The 20,931-nt window shown below is 43.0% G+C and overlaps 1 protein-coding gene across 4 annotated transcripts in view; it reads left to right on the top strand.

The window, feature by feature from the left end:
• The window catches only part of LOC139754067 (uncharacterized), a 243,765-nt gene that overhangs the window by 81,330 nt on the left and 141,504 nt on the right, over positions 1 to 20,931 (top strand). The window lies entirely within an intron of this gene.

The raw sequence follows: 20,931 nt of genomic DNA on the forward strand, positions 1-20,931 counted from the left end.
TGCTCTGTACATGCCTTCACCCTCTCAATCAATACCCTCCCATATAATTTACCAGAAATACTCAACAAACTTATACTTCTGTAATTTGAACACTCACCTTTATCCCCCATAAGATAATGATCAAACATCCCTTCAGTTGCCCCTCTCAGCATATATATATATATATATATATATATATATATATATATATATATATATATATATATATATATATCTAACGTATGTATGTATTTCTTCTTGGTAGTATGTTTTACTCATTCCCCTTAAGAGAAGAAAGAAAAAGCTGCCACAGTTATCATGTTTTAACCATGTACATGGCTGACATTAAGAAGGGCTGAATAAATAAGAAATATGATCTGCATTACGGAGGAAAAAATCATTCTGACATTTGCCTTTGTAATCAGAACGTCAGGAATGATATCAAGATCACTAGGCCAGTCGGGTTCATTAATGGACCGGAAATTTCGATGATATATCAAATGGGGTTCAGACGTGGTTCATGAACTGGTAGACAGGAGAGCACTTGGTGGTGAGGGGTATGATGGTAGGGCAAGGTGCTGAAAAATACTCTTTGTCATCGTCCCTGACATCACTGACGTGGCTGACATTGTGGCCTTACCTTATCCTGAAGTTACTTAGACATGTACATATGTTCAAGCCGGAGATACTTTGAACTTCTGACGGGGGAGAGCAGTGTACGCCCTCTAGCAATGCCACGAAGGAGATACTGGGTTTTGGGTCTGATATTTTATTCTTGGTTATGACTGTATAGCTGGCATACGAATCGCCCTCGAAGTGATACAGGTACGATCCATGTGTCAGGTGAAAGGTTAAGCCATTATACCCGACGGTCGTAACGTTATGGCAAGGTTACGTACTGTCATCCTCAAGGGAAGTACCGTGATGTTAAGGGATCGAGATATCTCTGGTATACGATTTGCTGTGAGTAATCATCACAGCTGTGTTGCACATGTTGGCCAGGTGGCAACGGAGGTCGCTGAGCGTATTACAGAAGTAGGCTAGGGCGGCCACGCAACACAACTGACGTCAGTTTCCTGATTCTAAACAAATTTAGTAATTTGATATATTACTATCATTATTATTATCATTATCATTTTTATTATTATTATTATTATTATTATTATTATTATTATATTATTATTATTATTATTATTATTATTATTACTATTATTATTACTACTACTATTATTATTATCATTATTATCATATCTATCGTTGTTGTTATTATTATACATAATCCTTGTTTCCCGCCTCAGCGAGGTAGCGTCAGGAAACAGACGAAGAATGACTCATCAATTCATATACACATTTTTTTTTTTTTTTTTTCTTTTTTTATACCTCGTCGCTGTCTCCCGCGGTTGCGAGGTAGCGCAAGGAAACAGACGAAAGAAATGGCCCAACCCCCCCATACACATGTACATACACACGTCCACACACGCAAATATACATACCTACACAGCTTTCCATGGTTTACCCCGGACGCTTCACATGCCCTGATTCAATCCACTGACAGCACGTCAACCCCGGTATACCACATCGCTCCAATTCACTCTATTCCTTGCCCTCCTTTCACCCTCCTGCATGTTCAGGCCCCGATCACACAAAATCCTTTTCACTCCATCCTTCCACCTCCAATTTGGTCTCCCTCTTCTCCTCGTTCCCTCCACCTCCGACACATATATCCTCTTGGTCAATCTTTCCCCACTCATTCTCTCCACGTGCCCAAACCACTTCAAAACACCCTCTTCTGCTCTCTCAACCACGCTCTTTTTATTTCCACACATCTCTCTTACCCCCACGTTACTTACTCGATCAAACCACCTCACACCACACATTGTCCTCAAACATCTCATAAACGCCCATATACGCACATATGCATAGAAATACATAAAACACACACACACATATATATATATATATATATATATATATATATATATATATATATATATATATATATATATATATATATATATATATATATATATGCTTACCATATATGACTTTTCACTCGCCGAATTACCTTAAGCAAGGAATGTTCGGTAAATTTTCTCTCTCTCTCTCTCTCTCTCTCTCTCTCTCTCTCTCTCTCTCTCTCTCTCTCTCTCTCTCTCTCTCTCTCATAATTACCTCTTAGATAAGAGAAAAAGTGAAAACTTAATTAAGGTGTTTTTTCTGAGGCGAATAATGAGGTGCCATAGTGTGTTGCCAAAGCTAGTGGTGCCATGATGTGTTGCTGGTAATGCTGGTGCTATGATGTGTTGCTGGTGTAGGTGGTGCCATGATGTGTTGCTGGTGTAGGTGGTGCCATGATGTGTTGCCAGTGCCGGTGGTGCTATGATGAGTTACTGGTGTTGGTAGTGCCATAATGTGTTGCTGGTGCTCGTGGTGCCATGATGTGTTGCGGTGTTGGTGGTGCCGTGATGTGTTGCTGGTGTTAGTGGTGCCATGATGTGTTGCTGGTGTTGGAGGTGCCATGATGTGTTGCTGGTGTTGGTGATGCCATGAGGTGTTGCTGGTGTTGGTGGTGCCATCAGTGTTGCTGGTGCTGGTGGTGTCATTATTTGTTGCTGGTGTTGGTGGTGCCATGATGTGTTGCTGGTGCTGGTGGTGCCATGATGTGTTGTTGGTGCTGGTGGTGCCATGATGTGTTGCTGGTGATGGTGGTCCTATGATGTGTTGCTGGTGTCGGTGGTACCGTGATGTGTTGCTGGTGTTGGTGGTGCCATGATGTGTTGCTGGTGCTGGTGGTGCTATGATGTGTTGTTGGTGTTGGTGGTGCTATGATGTGTTGCTGGTGATGGTGGTCCTATGATGTGTTGCTGGTGTTGGTGGTGCCATGATGTGTTGCTGGTGTTGGTGGTGCTGTGATGTGTTGCTGGTGTTGGTGGTGCTGTGATGTGTTGCTGGTGATGGTGGTCCTATGATGTGTTGCTGGTGTCGGTGGTGCCGTGATGTGTTGCTGGTGTCGGTGGTGCCATGATGTGTTGCTGGTGTTGATGGTGCCATGAAGTGTTGCTGGTGTTGATGATACCATGATGTGTTGCAGGTATTGGTGGTGCCATGATGTGTGGCTGGTGTTGGTGGTGCCATGATGTGTTGCTGGTGTTGGTGGTGTCATGATGTGTTCCCGATGTTAATGGTGCTATGATGTGTTGCTGGTGTTGATGGTGCCATGATGTGTAGCAAGTGTTGATGGTGCCATGATGTGTTGCTGGTGTTAATGGTGCTATGATGTGTTGCTGGTGTTGGTGGTGCCATGATGTGTAGCAAGTGTTGATGGTGCCATGATGTGTTGCTGGTGTTGGTGGTGCCATGATGTGTTGCTGGTGTTGGTGGTGCCATGATGTGTTGCTGGTGTTGGTGGTGCCATGGTGTGTTGCTGGTGTTAGTGGTGCTTTGATGTGTTGGTGGTGTTGGTGGTGCTATGATGTGTTGCTTGTGTTGGTGGTGCCATGATGTGTTGCTGGTGTTAGTAGTGCTATGATGTGTTGCTTGTGTTGGTGGTGCCATGATGTGTTGCTGGTGTTAGTAGTGCTATGATGTGTTGCCTGTGTTGGTGGTGCCATGATGTGTTGGTGGTGTTGATGGTGCTATGATGTGTTGCTGGTGTTAGTGGTGCTATGATGTGTTGCTTATGTTAGTGGTGCTATGATGTGTTGGTGGTGTTGATGGTGCTATGATGTGTAGCTGGTGTTGATGGTGTCATGATGTGTTGCTTATGTTGGTGGTGCCATGATGTGTTGCTGGTGTTGGTGGTGGTATGTTGTGTTGCTGGTGTTGGTGGTGCCATGATGTGTTGCAGGTGTTGGTGGTGCCATGATGTGTTGCTGATGTTGCTGGTGAAATGATGTGTTGCAGGTGTTCGTGGTGCCATGATGTGTTGCTGGTGTTCGTGGTACCATGATGTGTTGCTGGTGTTGGTGGTGCCATGATGTGTTGCAGGTGTTTGTGGTGCCATGATGTGTTGCTGGTGTTGGCGGTGCCATGATGTGTTGGCGGTGTCATGATGTGTTACTGATGTTGGTGGTGCTATGATGTGTTGCTGGTGTTGGTGGTGCCACGATGTGTTGCTGGTGTTGATGGTGCCATGATGTGCTGTTGGTGTTGATGGTGCCATGATGTGTTGCTGGTGTTGATGGTGCCATGATGTGCTGTTGGTGTTGATGGTGCCATGATGTGTTGCTATTGTCGGTGGTGCCGTGATGTGTTGCTGGTGTTGGTGGTGCCATGATGTGTTGCAGGTGTTTGTGGTGCCATGGTGTGTTGCCAGTGCTGGTGCCATGGTGTGTTGCTAGTGTTGGAGTAGTAAGGTCTGTAAATGTTACTACATTTCGATGGCTTGTGAATTTTCACACCGTTCTCTTAGAAGGACTAACTGGCTATAATGACCGCAGGAACAAGGAAATAATCTATGTATCTATTCATCTACCTTTCTGTTTATATCTTTTCCTCTCTATCTATCTATCTCTCCAGCTATATCTATCTATCTATCTATCTATCTATCTCTTTTTGACTCCTCACCCTGTTATCACAGTTCCCTCGTCTGACACTTAAGACGTAAATTTCATTGGTACAAGTGAGTTATGAACCACACCAAGAACCGTTGTGTACACTTACGTGATTGTTTATTTCCTGCGTCAGGAATCACTTTTATCTTTGTATGGTTTCTCCAGAGCTTAGGAAGCAGGCCACGTCCACCAGGCGGGACGTAGGTCGGAAAGTGTACAGACGTTGTGTGTGAGTGTATGTGGGGAGAGTGCAGGGTAATTTGGAGGCAAATGTTTAATGTCATCGTTGTGGTAGTTACATGGTGACCAGGAATGGTCTTGGGATATGTTGACTCGATTTTTTCCGTGATGAAAGACTGGATGATGTCCAGATTGTAGACGGGAAATTGTGACTCTCTCGGGAGTGTGGCTTCTGGTGGGTTTATATCTGGTAAGGTGGAGTTGAAGACTTGTTTGGGTGGGCGGTTGTTTAGTGCTTATTGCGTTGAAAGATTATACCTTCCCTTATTAGCTTATTACTAGTCTGACGTATTGGCTGTCCATTACTGAAAACTCACCATAGTTACTCACTGATAATTCAAAACGGCCATTATACCATGTAATGAGGTTGTATTGGCTCTATATATTGTATAATAAATTTCACACTCTGGGATACTACATCATCTTGTAAATATTTCAAAATGGATATTAAAAATGAAGGTCAGACGTGGTGGTAACTCTGGCTGAGAGCTTTTGCTGCTCGCTGATTGGTCGCTTAAAGTTCCGGAATGTCGTCGGTGCAAGTACGGGAGAGTCCGGACACGGACGTCCGGGAAAAAATCTCTTCTCGATATGGTTTCGTCCGAGGACGGTGCACGAATCCAAATTTCCAGAACTGGAATATCGGAGGCCTTACCAAATTTCATAAAATCGTTCAAGAGAATATGACACAAAATGTTCCTGAAAACATATAACCAAACCCTTTTTACGTCTGTCACGATGACTTCAAAGAATCTGAACAAGACATCATTAAGGATTGTGTTTTACAACCTTTAGTATCTGCCTTTTCTCGGGGAATATATATATATATATATATATATATATATATATATATATATATATATATATATATATATATATATATAGATGTGAATAAGAGCAAGGTTATTAGGTTCAGTAGGGTTGAGGGACAAGTTAATTGGGAGTAAGTTTGAATGGAGAAAAGCTGGAGAAAGTGAAGCGTTCGAGATATCTGGGTGTGGATTTGGCAACGGATGGAACCATGGAAGCGGAAGTGAGTCACAGGATGGGGGGGCGGGGCGAAGGTTCTGGAAGCGCTGAAGAATGTGTGGAAGGCGAGAACGTTAACTTGGAGAGCAAAAATGGGTATGTTTGAAGGAATAGGGGTTCCAACAATGTTATATGGTTGTGAGGCATAAGCTATAGATAGGGTTATGCGGAGGAGGGTGAATGTGTTGGAAATGAGATGTTTGAGGACAGTATGTGGTGTGAGGTGGTTTGATCGAGTAAGTAATGAAAAGGTAAGAGAGATGTGTGGTAATAAAAAGAGTGTGGTTGAGAGAGCAGAAGAAAGTGTATTGAAATTGTTTGGTCACATAGAGTGAATAAGTGAGGAAAGATTGACAAAGAGGATATATGCGTCGGAGGAGAAGGGAACGAGGAGAAGTGGGAAACCAAATTGGAGGTGATAGGATGGAGTGAAAAAAAATTTTGAGCGATCGGGGCCTGAACATGCAGGAGGGTGAAAGGCGTGCAAGGAATAGAGTGAATTGGAACGATGTGGTATACCGATGTCGACGTGCTGTCAATGGATTGAACCAGGGCATGTGAGGCATCTGGGGTAAACCATGGAAAGTTTTGTGGGGCCTGGATGTGGAAATGGAGCTGTGGTTTCGGTGCATCACACATGACAGCTAGAGACTGAGTGTGAACGAATGAGGCCTTTGTTGTATTTTCCTAGAGCTATTTCGCACGCTCGCGAGGAAAAGGGGGTGCCATTTTATATGTGGCGGGGTAGCGGCGGGAATGGATGAAGGCAAGATGTATGAATATGTACATGTGTATATATGTATATGTCTGTGTATGTATGTGTATGTATACGTTGAAATGTATAGGTATGTATATGTGCGTGTGTGGGCGTTTATGTAAATACATGTTTATGTGGGTGGGATGGGCCATTCTTTCGTCTGTTTCCTTGCGCTACCTCGTTACCGCGGGAGACAGCGACAAAGTATAATAAAATAGAATAATAATAAAAAATGATATATATATATATATATATATATATATATATATATATATATATATATATATATATATATATATATATATTGGAAAGGATCACAATTTTGCGCGTGATGAAGATATTCCTATGAGTCCACGGGGAAAATGAAACACGAAAAGTTCCCAAGTGCACTTTCGTGTAATAGTCACATCATCAGGGGAGACACAAGAGAGAAATATCAGTCAGTTGATATACATCGAAGAGACGAAGCTAGGACGCCATCTGGTAAACATGTGATTGATTGACGTGATCAATCAAATGTTTACCAAATGGCGTCCTAGCTTCGTCTCTTCGATGTATACCAACTGACTGTTATATTTCTCTCTTGTGTATCCCCTGATGATGTGACTATTACACGAAAGTGCACTTGGGAACTTTTCGTGTTTCATTTTCCCCGTGGACTCATAGGAATATATATATATATATATATATATATATATATATATATATATATATATATATATATATATATATATATATATATATATATATATATATGTATATATATATATATATATATATATATATATATATATATATATATATATATATATATATATATATATATATATATATATATGTATATATATATATATATATATATATATATATATATATATATATATATATATATATATATATATATATTTATTTTATTCATTTATTTTCCTTTGTCGCTGTCTCCCGCGTTAGCAAGGTAGCGCAAGGAAACAGACGAAAGAATGGCCCAACCCGCCCACATACATATGTATATACATACACGTCCACACACGCAAATATACATACCTATACATCTCAACGTACACATATATATACACACACAGACATATACATATATACACATGTACATAATTCATACTGTCTGCCTTTATTTGTTCCCATCGCCACCTCGCCACACATGGAATAACATCCTCCTCCCCCCTCATGTGTGCGAGGTAGCGCTAGGAAATGACACCAAAAGCCCCATTCGTTCACATTCATTCTCTAGCTGTCATGTAATAATGCACCGAAACCACAGCTCCCTTTCCACATCCAGGCCCTACACACTTTCCATGGTTTACCCCAGACGCTTCACATGCCCTGATTCAATCCACTGACAGCACGTCGACCCCGGTATACCAAATCGTTCCAATTCACTCTATTTCTTGCACGCCTTTCACCCTCCTGCATGTTCAGGCCCCGATCACTCAAAATCTTTTTCACTCCATCTTTCCACCTCCAATTTAGTCTCTCACTTCTCCTCGTTCCCTCCACCTCTGACACATATATCCTCTTGGTCAATCTTTCCTCACTCATTCTCTCCATGTGACCAAACCATTTCAAAACACCCTCTTCTGCTCTCTCAATCACACTCTTTTTATTTCCACACATCTCTCTTGCCCTTACATTACTTACTCGATCAAACCACCTCACACCACATATTGTCCTCAAACATCTCATTTCCAGCACATCCACCCTCCTGCGCACAACTCTATCCATAGCCCACGCCTCGCAACCATACAACATTGTAGGAACCACTATTCCTTCAAACATACCCATTTTTGCTTTCCGAGATAATGTTCTCGACTTCCAAACATTCTTCAAGGCTCCCAGAATTTTCGCCCCCTCCCCCACCCTATGATTCACTTCCGCTTCCATGGTTCCATCCGCTGCCAGATCCACTCCCAGATATCTAAAACACTTTACTTCCTCCAGTTTTTCTCCAGTTTTTCGTGATCCTAGTATTTGCTGATAATCACAGGGAAAAATGGAACACAATTTTTGAGTTTTATTTTTTCTTCGTGGTAATTAGCAAATAAGCACATCGACCCCAGTACAGCACATCGTTCTAATTCACTCTATCTCGCGCATGCCTTTCATCCACCTGTATGTTCAGGCTCCGGTCATTCAAAATCTTTTTCATCCATCCTTTCATCTCCAGTTTAGTCTACCCCTTCTCATTCTGACACATATATCCTCATTGTCAATCTCTGCTCACTCATTCTCTTTATATATCCGTACCATTTCAGCACACTCTACCACACCTTTTTTTTCTTATCACCACACGTCTCTCTTACACTTTTATCTCTTTTGTTTTATGTCACAGGTCCAGTCTTGGATAAAAGATCACATCAAGGCCGGACCTTAATTGAAATACGGAGAGGTTATTGAAAGTGAAAAAGAAGAGAAAGAGAAAAGGATTTTCTGGTTGTGAAGGAAGTGGAAAGCCTGTCTTTTAAAAAGCGCCAGGTCACAGTTATTGGGAAATACAAGAGAAGATAGAGAGTTCCACAGCCTCGATGTGTAGGGAAAGAAACAATGATCAAAACGGCCCACCCTTGACTTGCCAACGGCCACGCAATAATCATGTGACGCAGCAGCTTGGCGAATATTGCGTGATCTAGCCAGTAGTAGGGGCAAACAAGCAGCTAGCTCTCGGGAGCAAAAACCAAAGTAATACCTACCGAAGAGGGAGAGAGAACCACCATGGCAGCGCAATGCAAGTGTGAGAGTTGATAAGTTGGACCGATTTCGATTCATCTCTTTCGAATAAGGCTGCAGAGCTAGAACCACCCCATATGTGAAAGCAGTGCTCCATGCAAGAACGGATCAGTCCTTTCTATAAACAGACTAATTGTTCAGAAGAAAAGAATTTTCGACATCTCAACAGGACCTCTAGTTTCTCAGGGGCAGCCCGCTACATCCGTAATATGGAGTTTCTAAGATGGAATGGATGTTACTGTAATATCAAGTATGTTCCGTGAGTTAAGAGGTGGATTTACAGAACCCTCGAAGGGGAGAGGAAAATCGTGAGGAATTTTCGATAATGAGATAGACAGAAACTGGGTCTTGGAGGCAGTAAACGTAATCAGATTTCGTCTACCCCATTGACATAATCCTGTCCAAGTCTGAGTTTACTGAGAAAGTAGTGTCGAGACGAGATGCAGATTGAGTGAGAGAAGAAGGACCAGAATTGAAGGATATGGAGAAATGCAGTTATCTGTAGAAGAAAGGAAATCGTTGATAAAAAAAGAAAGTGCGTAAGACAGGACAGAAGCTTAAGGGACAACACTGTTGATGGAGAAAGGAGGAGAGGCTGATCATTAAAAACCACGGAGACAGATAGGCAAGAGAGGGAGCAAAGCGAGGGAGGGTAGCCAAGAGTGGGGAACTTAAGAGATGAGGCCCCAATGCCACACTCTGTCATTAGCTTTGAATATATCAAGGACAACTACATAGGATTCCCCAAAATCTTTCAAGGATGATGATCAGACATTACTAAAATAAGAAAGAAAATCCTTAGTGAACCTAGCCTTATGAAGCCATACTAGTGATTAGAGAGAAGATTGTGATATTCAAGATGTCTGATGATATGGGAACTGACCGGTGACCAGATGGCAGAACGTGCAGTGCCTCCTTCACCCACGTCCGATGCGCTGGTTTCATCATCGTCATCATGGTCACCAGTCTCTCGTTCACTACATCTGAAACAAAGAATATGTGTGTGTGTGTGTGTGTGTGTGTGTGTGTAGATGTTCATTTATGTCTCAGTAGTCCTCAGGGAGCGACCCGGCTCTCCATTGTGTCACACTCTCTTATGGGGAAGTTACCACCTAGTAAACCTCTCTGAAGCTGGCGGCACCTGACCCAGTTGTATATCAGTGGTGAAGTCTACTGCAAGAAAAAAACGCAATCTACAGTTTGCTCCAGCGGGGACTGAATCTTGGTGCAAGAGAAGCTTGATGCATGGACTGGTAAAGTGGTATTTGAGGGTATATGGTCTCCATTTTGTGAGTGGCGATGCCACATTGGGCGGAAAGACAAGTTTCATAAGGGGAGCGCCTCCCTACTGTATGGGAATGAGTCTATACTCAAGTTAAACTAAGTTTATAGCACAAGATTTTCGAATCCTGTTATTATCTCTTCGTATTTCTCATCCACATCTTGATGCACTTACCCCAATTCCTGGAAATTCCTGCTGATATGAAACAAATTCGTTCGATGGCACAACAAGCAGCACTGCAGAAATTCCATAAGAGATATGGGTATTCTCACTTGATGTGATAACACTTCAATGTTCTCGCTGTCGATTCTTGGAACTAAACACGATGTAACGTCATTGAATGCGTTCTCTTTTTCAGAATGAGTTTAGAAACCATTGACCTCAGACTCGTCAGTGATGCCATACTTTCTTCTCTTTGAATATTAATTTTCATTGTAATGTGTGATTTAGAGGCCGGAGGGAGGGCTTGGGTTCGGCCCTCCTGGGTACAGACGCATCCGTTCTCTGCCCTGCCCCTTATCGCTCTCCCTTCGTTGTGATGCCCTTTGTCTTCCCGGCCTGGCTTCATTTGCCGTCCTTGTCGTTTTGAAGGGCATGCATGACGCCCTTTGACTTGTCGAGTCGTTAGTACAATGCTCTGGTTGGCACTGAGTCGGTCACTGGTGAGTGTGTTCTGCTTAACGAGGGCTGGGTCGCCCCCTCTGGCCTTATCACCCGACAGGATGCACTAACTTGGCTTCAGCTTAGACACAACTTTTTGTCTTTTTTAACGATTATACTCTTGTTTACGTACATGGGTCTTGTTTACGTACATGAGATTTTAACGATTATACTCTTGTTTACGCACATGATATCATTTCCTGAATTTGTGTATATGTTAGTTCTCAAAAACTGATATTTATCATCGGTATTATTTACACATTTGTGCTGACTATGACAATGCAACCCCAGGACTCCTGTCCTCTAAAAGGGCTCCTGCATCTTCAAGGCTGCGCTTCTTTCAGTTGTAGGGTATGATGACTCCTCTGGTGTGTGAAGTTCCTCGAAGGGGCTGTTCTAAGTTTCAACAGACGATAATTCAGCCTCACCAAAGGCAGGCGGAGTCCTTATCATAGGTATCTACAGAATCTAATCATGCAGGATCACTTTTATAGTATTCCTGCAGCTTCAAGGCTGCACTGTAATCAGGAGCAAGGTTATGATGGACTCTTTTGTAGCAAGAAATCCCTTGAGAAGACATTTCTCCTCTTCGTCCATTGACGATGATACAGTCTCGCAGAAGATAACTTTTCACTCTTGGCGGAAGCGCATGCAGACGGAACTCGGTACTACACACCCACCCATCCACCCACAGGTTACATTCATATATCTATTTATTATACTTTGTCGCTGTCTCCCGTGTTAGCGAGGTAGCGTAAGGAAACAGACGCAAGAATGGTCCAACCCACCTACATACACATGTATATACATACACGTCCACACACGCACATATACATACCTATACATTTCAACGTATACATATATATATATATATATATATATATATACATACACAGACATATACATAAATACACATGTACATAATTCATACTTGCTGTCTTCATTCATTCCTGTCGCCACCCCGCCACACATGATATGACACCCCCTCCCCTCCGTACGCGCACGAGGTAGCGCTAGGAAAAGACAACAAAGGCCACATTCGTTCACACTCAGTCTCTAGCTGTCATGTATAATGCACCGAAACCACAGTTCCCTTTCCACATCCAGACCCCACAAAACTTTCCGTGGTTTGCCCCAGACGCTTCACATGCCCTGGTTCAATCCATTGACAGCACGTCGACCCCGGTATACCACATCGTTCCAGTTCACTCTATTCCTAGCACGCATTTCACCCTCCTTCATGTTCAGGCCCCGATCGCTCAAAATCTTTTTCACTCCATCCTTCCACCTCGTTCCCTCCACCTCTGACACATATATCTCCTTTGTCAACCTTTCTTCACTCATTCCTTTCATGTGACCAAACCATTTCAATACACCCTCTTCTGCTCTCTCAACCACACTCTTTTTAATACCACACATCTCTCTTACCCTTTCATTACTTACTCGATCAAACCATCTCACACCACATATTGTCCTCAAACATCTCATTTCCAAAACATACACCCTCCTCCGCAAAACCCTATCTATAGCCCACGCCTTGCATCAATATATTGTTGGAACCACTAATCCTTCAAACATGCCCATTTTTGCTTTCCGAGATAATGTTCTCGACTTCCACACATTCTTCAACGCTTCTAAAACTTTTGCCTCCTCCCCCACCCTGTGACTCACTTCCGCTTCCATGGTTCCATCCGCTGCCAAATCCATTCCCAGATATCTAAAACACTTCACTTCCTCCAGTTTTTCTCCATTCAAACTTACCTTCCAGTTGACTTGTCCCTCAATCCTACTGTACCTAATAACCTTGCTCTTATTCACATTTACTCTCAGCTTTCTTCTTTCACACACTTTACCAAACTCAGTCACCAGCTTATGCAGTTTCTCACCCGAATCAGCCACCAGCGCTGCATCATCAGCGAACAAGAACTGGCTCACTTCCCAAGCCCTCTCATCCTCAACAGACTGCATACTTGCCCCTCTCTCCAAAACTCTTGCATTCACCTCCCTAACCATAACAACCCTATCCATAAACAAAATAAGCAACCATGGAGACATCACGCACCCTTGCCGCAAACTGACAATCACTGAGAACCAATCACTTTCCTCTCTTCCTACTCGTACACATGCCTTACATCCTCGATAAAAAGTTTTCACTGCTTCTAGCAACTTGCCTCCCACACCATATACTCTTAATACCTTCCACAGAGCATCTCTATCAACTCTATTATATGCCTTCTCCAGATCCATAAATGCTACATACAAATCCATTTGTTTTTCTAAGTATTTCTCACATACATTCTTCAAAGCAAACACCTGATCCACACATCCTCTACCACTTCTGAAACCATACTGCTCTTCCCCAGTCTGATGCTCTGTACATGCATTCACCCTCTCACTAAATACCCTCCCATATAATTTCCCAGGAATACTCAACAAACTTATACCTTTGTAATTTGAACACTCACTTTTATCCCCTTTGCATTTGTAGAATGGCACTATGCATGCATTCCGCCAATCCTCAGGCACTTCACTATGAGCCATACATATATTGAATATCCTCACCAACCAGTCAAGAACACAGTCACCCTCTTTTTTTTAATAAATTCCACTGCAGTACCATCCAAACCCGCTGCCTTGCCGGCTTTCATCTTCCGCAAAGCTTTTACTACCTCTTCTCTGTTTACTAAATCATTCTCTCTCACCCTTTCACTTCCCACACCACCTCGACCAAAACACCCTATATCTGCTACTCCATCATCAAACAAGATATATATTATATACATTATATATCATACTTTGTCGCTGTCCCCCGTGTTAGCGAAGTAGCGTAAGGAAACAGACGAAAGAATAGTCCAACCCACCCACATACACATGCATATGCATACACGTCAACATACGCACATATACATATCTATACATTTCAACGTATACATATATATACATACACATATACATAAATACACATGTACATAATTCATACTTGCTGTCCTCATTCATTTCTGTCGCCACCCCGCCACACATGATATGACACCCCCCTCCCCCCGTACGCGCGCGAGGTAGCGCTAGGAAAAGACAACAAAGGCCACATTCGTTCACACTCAGTCTCTAGCTGTTATGTATAATGCACCGAAACCACAGCTCCCTTTCCACATCTAGACCCCACAAAACTTTCCGTTGTTTACCCCAGACGCTTCACATGCCCTGGTTCAATCCATCGACAGCACGTCTACCCCGGTATATCACATCGTTCCAATTCACTCTATTCCTTGAACGTCTTTCACCCTCCTGCATGTTCAGGCCCCGATCGCTCAAAATCTTTTTCGCTCTAACCTTCCGCCTCCAATTTGGTCTCCCACTTCTCCTCGTTCCTTCCACCTCTGACACATATATCTTCTTTCTCAATCTTTCCTCACTCATTCTCTCCATGTGACCAAAGCATTTCAGTACACCCTCTTCTGCTCTCTCAATCACACTCTTTTTATTACCACACATCTCTCTTACCCTTTTATTACTTACTCGATCAAACCGCCTCACACCACATATTGTCCTCAAGCATCTCATTTCCAACACATTCACCCTCCTCCATACAACCCTATCTATAGACCATGCCTCGTATCCATATAACATTGTTGGAACCCCTATTCCTTCAAACATTACCATTTTTGCTCTCCGAGATAACGCTCTCGCCTTCCACACATTCTTCAACGCTCCTAGAACCCTCACCCCCTCCCCCATCTTGTGACTCACTTCTGCCTCCATGGTTCCATCCGCTACTAAATCCACTCCCAAATATCTAAAACACTTCACTCCCTCCAGTTTTTCTCCATTCAAACTTATCTCCCAATTGACGTGTCCCCCAACCCTACTGTACCTAATAACCTTGCTCTTATTCATATTTCTTCTCAGCTTTCTTCCTTCACACACTTTACCAAACTCAGTCACCTGCTTCTGCAGTTTCTACCCCGAATCAGCCTCCAGCTCTGTATCACCAGCGAACAAGAACTGACTAACTTCCCAAGCCCTCATCCACAAGAGACTACACACACACACACACACACACACACACACACATATATATATATATATATATATATATATATATATATATATATATATATATATATATATATATATATATATATTTTTTTTTTTTTTTGCTTTGTCGCTGTCTCCCGCGTTTGCGAGGTAGCGCAAGGAAACAGACGAAAGAAATGGCCCAACCCACCCCCATACACATGTATATACATACGTCCACACACGCAAATATACATACCTACACAGCTTTCCATGGTTTACCCCAGACGCTTCACATGCCCTGATTCAATCCACTGACAGCACGTCAACCCCGGTATACCACATCGCTCCAATTCACTCTATTCCTTGCCCTCCTTTCACCCTCCTGCATGTTCAGGCCCCGATCACACAAAATCTTTTTCACTCCATCTTTCCACCTCCAATTTGGTCTCCCACTTCTCCTCGTTCCCTCCACCTCCGACACATATATTCTCTTGGTCAATCATTCCTCACTCATTCTCTCCATGTGCCCAAACCATTTCAAAACACCCTCTTCTGCTCTCTCAACCACGCTCTTTTTATTTCCACACATCTCTCTTACCCTTACGTTACTTACTCGATCAAACCACCTCACACCACACATTGTCCTCAAACATCTCATTTCCAGCACATCCATCCTCCTGCGCACAACTCTATCCATAGCCCACGCCTCGCAACCATACAACATTGTTGGAACCACTATTCCTTCAAACATACACATTTTTGCTTTCCGAGATAATGTTCTCGACTTCCACACATTCTTCAAGGCTCCCAGGATTTTCGCCCCCTCCCCCACCCTATGATCCACTTCCGCTTCCATGTTTCCATCCGCTGCCAGATCCACTCCCAGATATCTAAAACACTTTACTTGCTCCAGTTTTTCTCCATTCAAACTTACCTCCCAATTTACTCTTAAGTTTCTTCTTTCACACACTTTACCAAACTCAGTCACCAGTTTCAGCAGTTTCTCACATGAATCAGCCACCAGCGCTGTATCATCAGCGAACAACAACTGACTCACTTCCCAAGCTCTCTCATCCCCAACAGACTTCATACTTGCCCCTCTTTCCAAAACTCTTGCATCTTTGCATATATATATATATATATATATATATATATATATATATATATATATATATATATATATATATATATATATATATTCTCGAAGCGTTAGAATGACTTTTGAAGCTGGGCACTTAAGAGATTACGTAGAGAATCAGGTGCAATGAATAAATCCCTGAGAATAGAATTTATTGAAGCTCAAAGTAGTAAGTAGGAAACATTCATAGGTGTGCTTTGAGATGGTCATGAGTATGGTACACTCAGTTGTCCTTGCTGTCTCAGCTACTACAAGAAAGGAAATATGAAAAGATAAGGCGGGCTTAAATGGAGTCCTTCAAGGCTTTTTAGTGGATACTTTTTGTTTGTCACTGACCGACCAGAGGGACTGAAATGTATTTCTGTCACTATTTATTATCTAGATATACAAAAACAAAGTATTTCAGTGAGAGAATGAGGGAAGGTCACATACCTAAGAGGTAGGGGAGGCAAGTACAGAGCGTACAATGCGTACAATGCGTACTATACATCGATTTAGGGTGACAGATGGAATGCCCAACATATGATTTAACTTTAACCTCTCATGCTGTTATCAATGTCAGCGAGTTAACGACTGCTACACTGTGGCCTATTTCAAATACTCACTTTAGTGTATATGTTCTTTGATGGTGCATACATTTTCATTCTAATAGTAACAAGATGTTCTGTATATGTATAACATATTTCAAGCTTACTTTGTATTAGACTGGAATGTATTGATATAACTTGCAGATGTCGAACGTTTTGACCAACCAGTGGTGACGAGACTGAGATGGATTGCGACAGCTGTTGGAATAATGACTTAACTGCAGTCTTATGGATGGGTTCGGAAAGAGAATGAGAAAATAGACTAAGTTACAGAAACACGTTAGGAACTGAATAGAGCGAATCTGGGGCTAACTCAGAGAGAGAGAGAGAGAGAGAGAGAGAGAGAGAGAGAGAGAGAGAGAGAGAGAGAGAGAGAGAGAGAGAGAGAGAGAGAGAGAAAGTTTGAGTTGCTTAACTGCTTGTCACCAGGGAAAATGTTTGTGGTAAGTTCACAGAAACCACAGTATGTTTTGGTACATAACAGGATAATTCTCGTGTCTTTTTGATAAGGATATGTTTATTATTATCCCTTGGATTCCAGTAAGGCTATACTGTGCCTGCATGATGCTAATAGATGAGGAATGTTCTAGTGGAATACATCTGTACTGGACCAGTGGAATGCATCAGTGATGGAACAGTGGAACATGTCAAAGATGTTAAAGACCATTACATCAAGATTAGAATAATGGAATGCACGAAGAGTGGAACAGTGACAAGCATCAACGATGGGACAGTGTGTCACAACAACGATGGGACAGAAGTAATGAAAGATGGGACAGTGGAGTACATTAAGGATGGGACAGTGAAGTACATGAAGGGTGGGACAGTGAAGCATATGAAGGATGGGACAGTGAAGTACATCATGTATGGGACAGTATAGTACATCGAGGATGGGACAGTGAAGTACATTAAGGATGGGACAGTGAAGTACATTATGGGTGGGACAGTGAAGTACATCATGTATGGGACAGTATAGTACATCGAGGATGGGACAGTGAAGTACATCAGGTATGGGACAGTATAGTACATCGAGGATGGGACAGTGAAGTACATTAAGGATGGGACAGTGAAGCACATGGAGGATGGGACAGTGAAGTACGTCATGTATGGGACAGTATAGTACATCGAGGATGGGACAGTGAAGTACATCAGGTATGGGACAGTATAGTACATCGAGGATGGGACAGTGAAGTACATTAAGGATGGGACAGTGAAGCACATGGAGGATGGGACAGTGAAGTACATCATGTATGGGACAGTATAGTACATTGAGGATGGGACAGTGAAGTACATCATGTATGGGACAGTATAGTACTTCGAGGATGGGACAGTGAAGTACATTAAGGATGGGACAGTGAAGCACATGGTGGATGGGACAGTGAGGTACATCATGTATGGAACAGTATAGTACATCGAGGATGGGACAGTGAAGTACATTAAGGATGGGACAGTGAAGCACATGGTGGATGGGACAGTGAGGTACATCATGTATGGAACAGTATAGTACATCGAGGATGGGACAGTGAAGTACATTAAGGATGGGACAGTGAAGCACATGGTGGATGGGACAGTGAGGTACATCATGTATGGAACAGTATAGTACATCGAGGATGGGACAGTGAAGTACATTAAGGATGGGACAGTGAAGCACATGGTGGATGGGACAGTGAGGTACATCATGTATGGAACAGTATAGTACATCGAGGATGGCACAGTGAAGTACAAGAAGGATGAGACAATATAGTATATCAGGGATGGGACAGTGAAGTACATCAAGGATAGGACAGTAGAATACATAGAGGATGGAATAGTAGAATACATCAAGGATGGAACAGTAGAGTACATTAAGGATGAAACAGTGAAGTACATGAAATATAGGGCAGTAAAGTACATCAAGGATGGGACATTGGAGTACATCAAGGATGGGGCAGTGGAGTACATTAAGGGATGGGACAGCAGGGTACATCAAGGATGGGAGAATAGAGTACATCAAGGATGGGACAATTGAGGATATCAAGGATGGGACAATTGAGGATATCAAGGATGGGGCAATGGAGTACATCAAGGATGGGGCAGTAGAGTACATCAAGGATGGGACAAAGGAGTACATCAAGGATGAGACAATTGAGGATATCAAGGATGGGACAATGGAGTACATCAAGAATAGGACAATGGAGTACATCAAGGATGGGGCAGTAGAGTACATCAAGGATGAGACAGTGGAGTACATCAAGGATGGGGCAATAGGGTACATCAAGGATGGGGCAATAGGGTACATCAAGGATGGGGCAATAGGGTACATCAAGGATAGGGCAGTAGAGTACATGAAGGATGGGGCATTTAAATCAATAGGTAGATATATGGCACTGACCACAAACAATCCTTTGGAGCAGGTGGGCAATGCACAATCACAGGTCACAGTCGGGAGTAATACAAAGGTATCCTGACGTGGGGTGTTGGAGTATACTATACGTAGGACGGGTGGCATGAACTAGCCATCCACTGGCCATTTGACCTGACCCTTTAAGACTAAGTTAAAACTTACGCCCTTATACCCTATGGTCGTAAGGTCGTGCTCAAAGATCGTACCGTCGTGCTGAAGCGATATGAGATATGAGAAGCGTGCATACTGGAAGTGTATCTGTCGTATTGTGAAGAGTTAGGACAATGGATGGGACTCAGTCTACTTCAACGCACGCCACAGACCTATGAATGGGTAATTTTCGTGGCATTAGTGAGTATGCGAGCACACGCTATCCCTCAACACATATACACAAATACAGAGAGAGAGAGAGAGAGAGAGAGAGAGAGAGAGAGAGAGAGAGAGAGAGAGAGAGAGAGAGAGAGAGAGAGAGAGAGAGAGAGAGAGAGAATATAGTGTTATTCTCACTCGTTTCGTCAGCGTGGATTATGTTCACATGGAATAGCCTTTCAGTCAAGTGACGCTGTATGTCTTCCTGTTGGAGAAGCCACAGCTGTTTTGTTTTGCTGAATGACTGGGAATCAGGGTAAAGAATCGTACTGTAGCATTTTTCTTTTAATGTGGAGAGTGAGCTATACTTTCGAATACTTCGGAAATGAAATATGCATTAGTTGTACGTTGTGATAAGATCTGACACAACCTTTTCGTTCGTCAGTATAGGTTTGTTGTGAATGATATACATGTATCGTGGCCCTCTGTGATTGAGGCTAACTGACCCCACTGCTTTTATACGATGACTCTAACATAAATAACAAAAATACATTTAAGAATTCGGAGTTACGCACGACACCCTCTTTAAGGCAGTTTCAGGACTTGTCTTTACTACTACACTCTGGGAAACTGCGGAGTTACGCCAGCATACCTCAGGATGATACCATCGTGTTCAAGGGTAGTACCGTCGTGTTCAAGGGTAGTACCGTCGTGTTCAAGGGTAGTACCGTCGTGTTCAAGGGTAGTACCGTCGTGTTCAAGGGTAGTACCGTCGCGTTCAAGGGTAGTACCGTCGTGTTCAAGGGTAGTACCGTCGTGTTCAAGGGTCTTACCGTCGTGCTCAAGGGTAGTACCGTCGTGTTCAAGGGTAGTACCGTCGCGTTCAAGGGTAGTACCGTCGTGTTCAAGGGTCTTACCGTCGTGCTCAAGGGTAGTACCGTCGTGCTCAAGGGTAGTACCGTCGTGTTCAAGGGTAGTACCGTCGCGTTCAAGGGTAGTACCGTCGCGTTCAAGGGTAGTACCGTCGTGTTCAAGGGTAGTACCCCCGTGCCCAAGGGTAGTACCGTCGTGTTCAAGGGTAGTACCATCGTGCTCAAGGGTAGTACCGTCGTGCTCAAGGGTAGTACCGTCGTGTTCAAGGGTAGTACCATCGTGTTCAAGGGTCTTACCGTCGTGCTCAAGGGTAGTACCGTGGTTTTCAAGGGTAGTACCCCCGTGCCCAAGGGCAGTACCGTCGTGTTCAAGGGTAGTACCGTCG

The sequence above is a fragment of the Panulirus ornatus genome, chromosome 1, assembly GCF_036320965.1.
Source record: "Panulirus ornatus isolate Po-2019 chromosome 1, ASM3632096v1, whole genome shotgun sequence".
In the NCBI taxonomy this organism is placed as follows: Eukaryota; Metazoa; Arthropoda; class Malacostraca; order Decapoda; family Palinuridae; genus Panulirus; species Panulirus ornatus.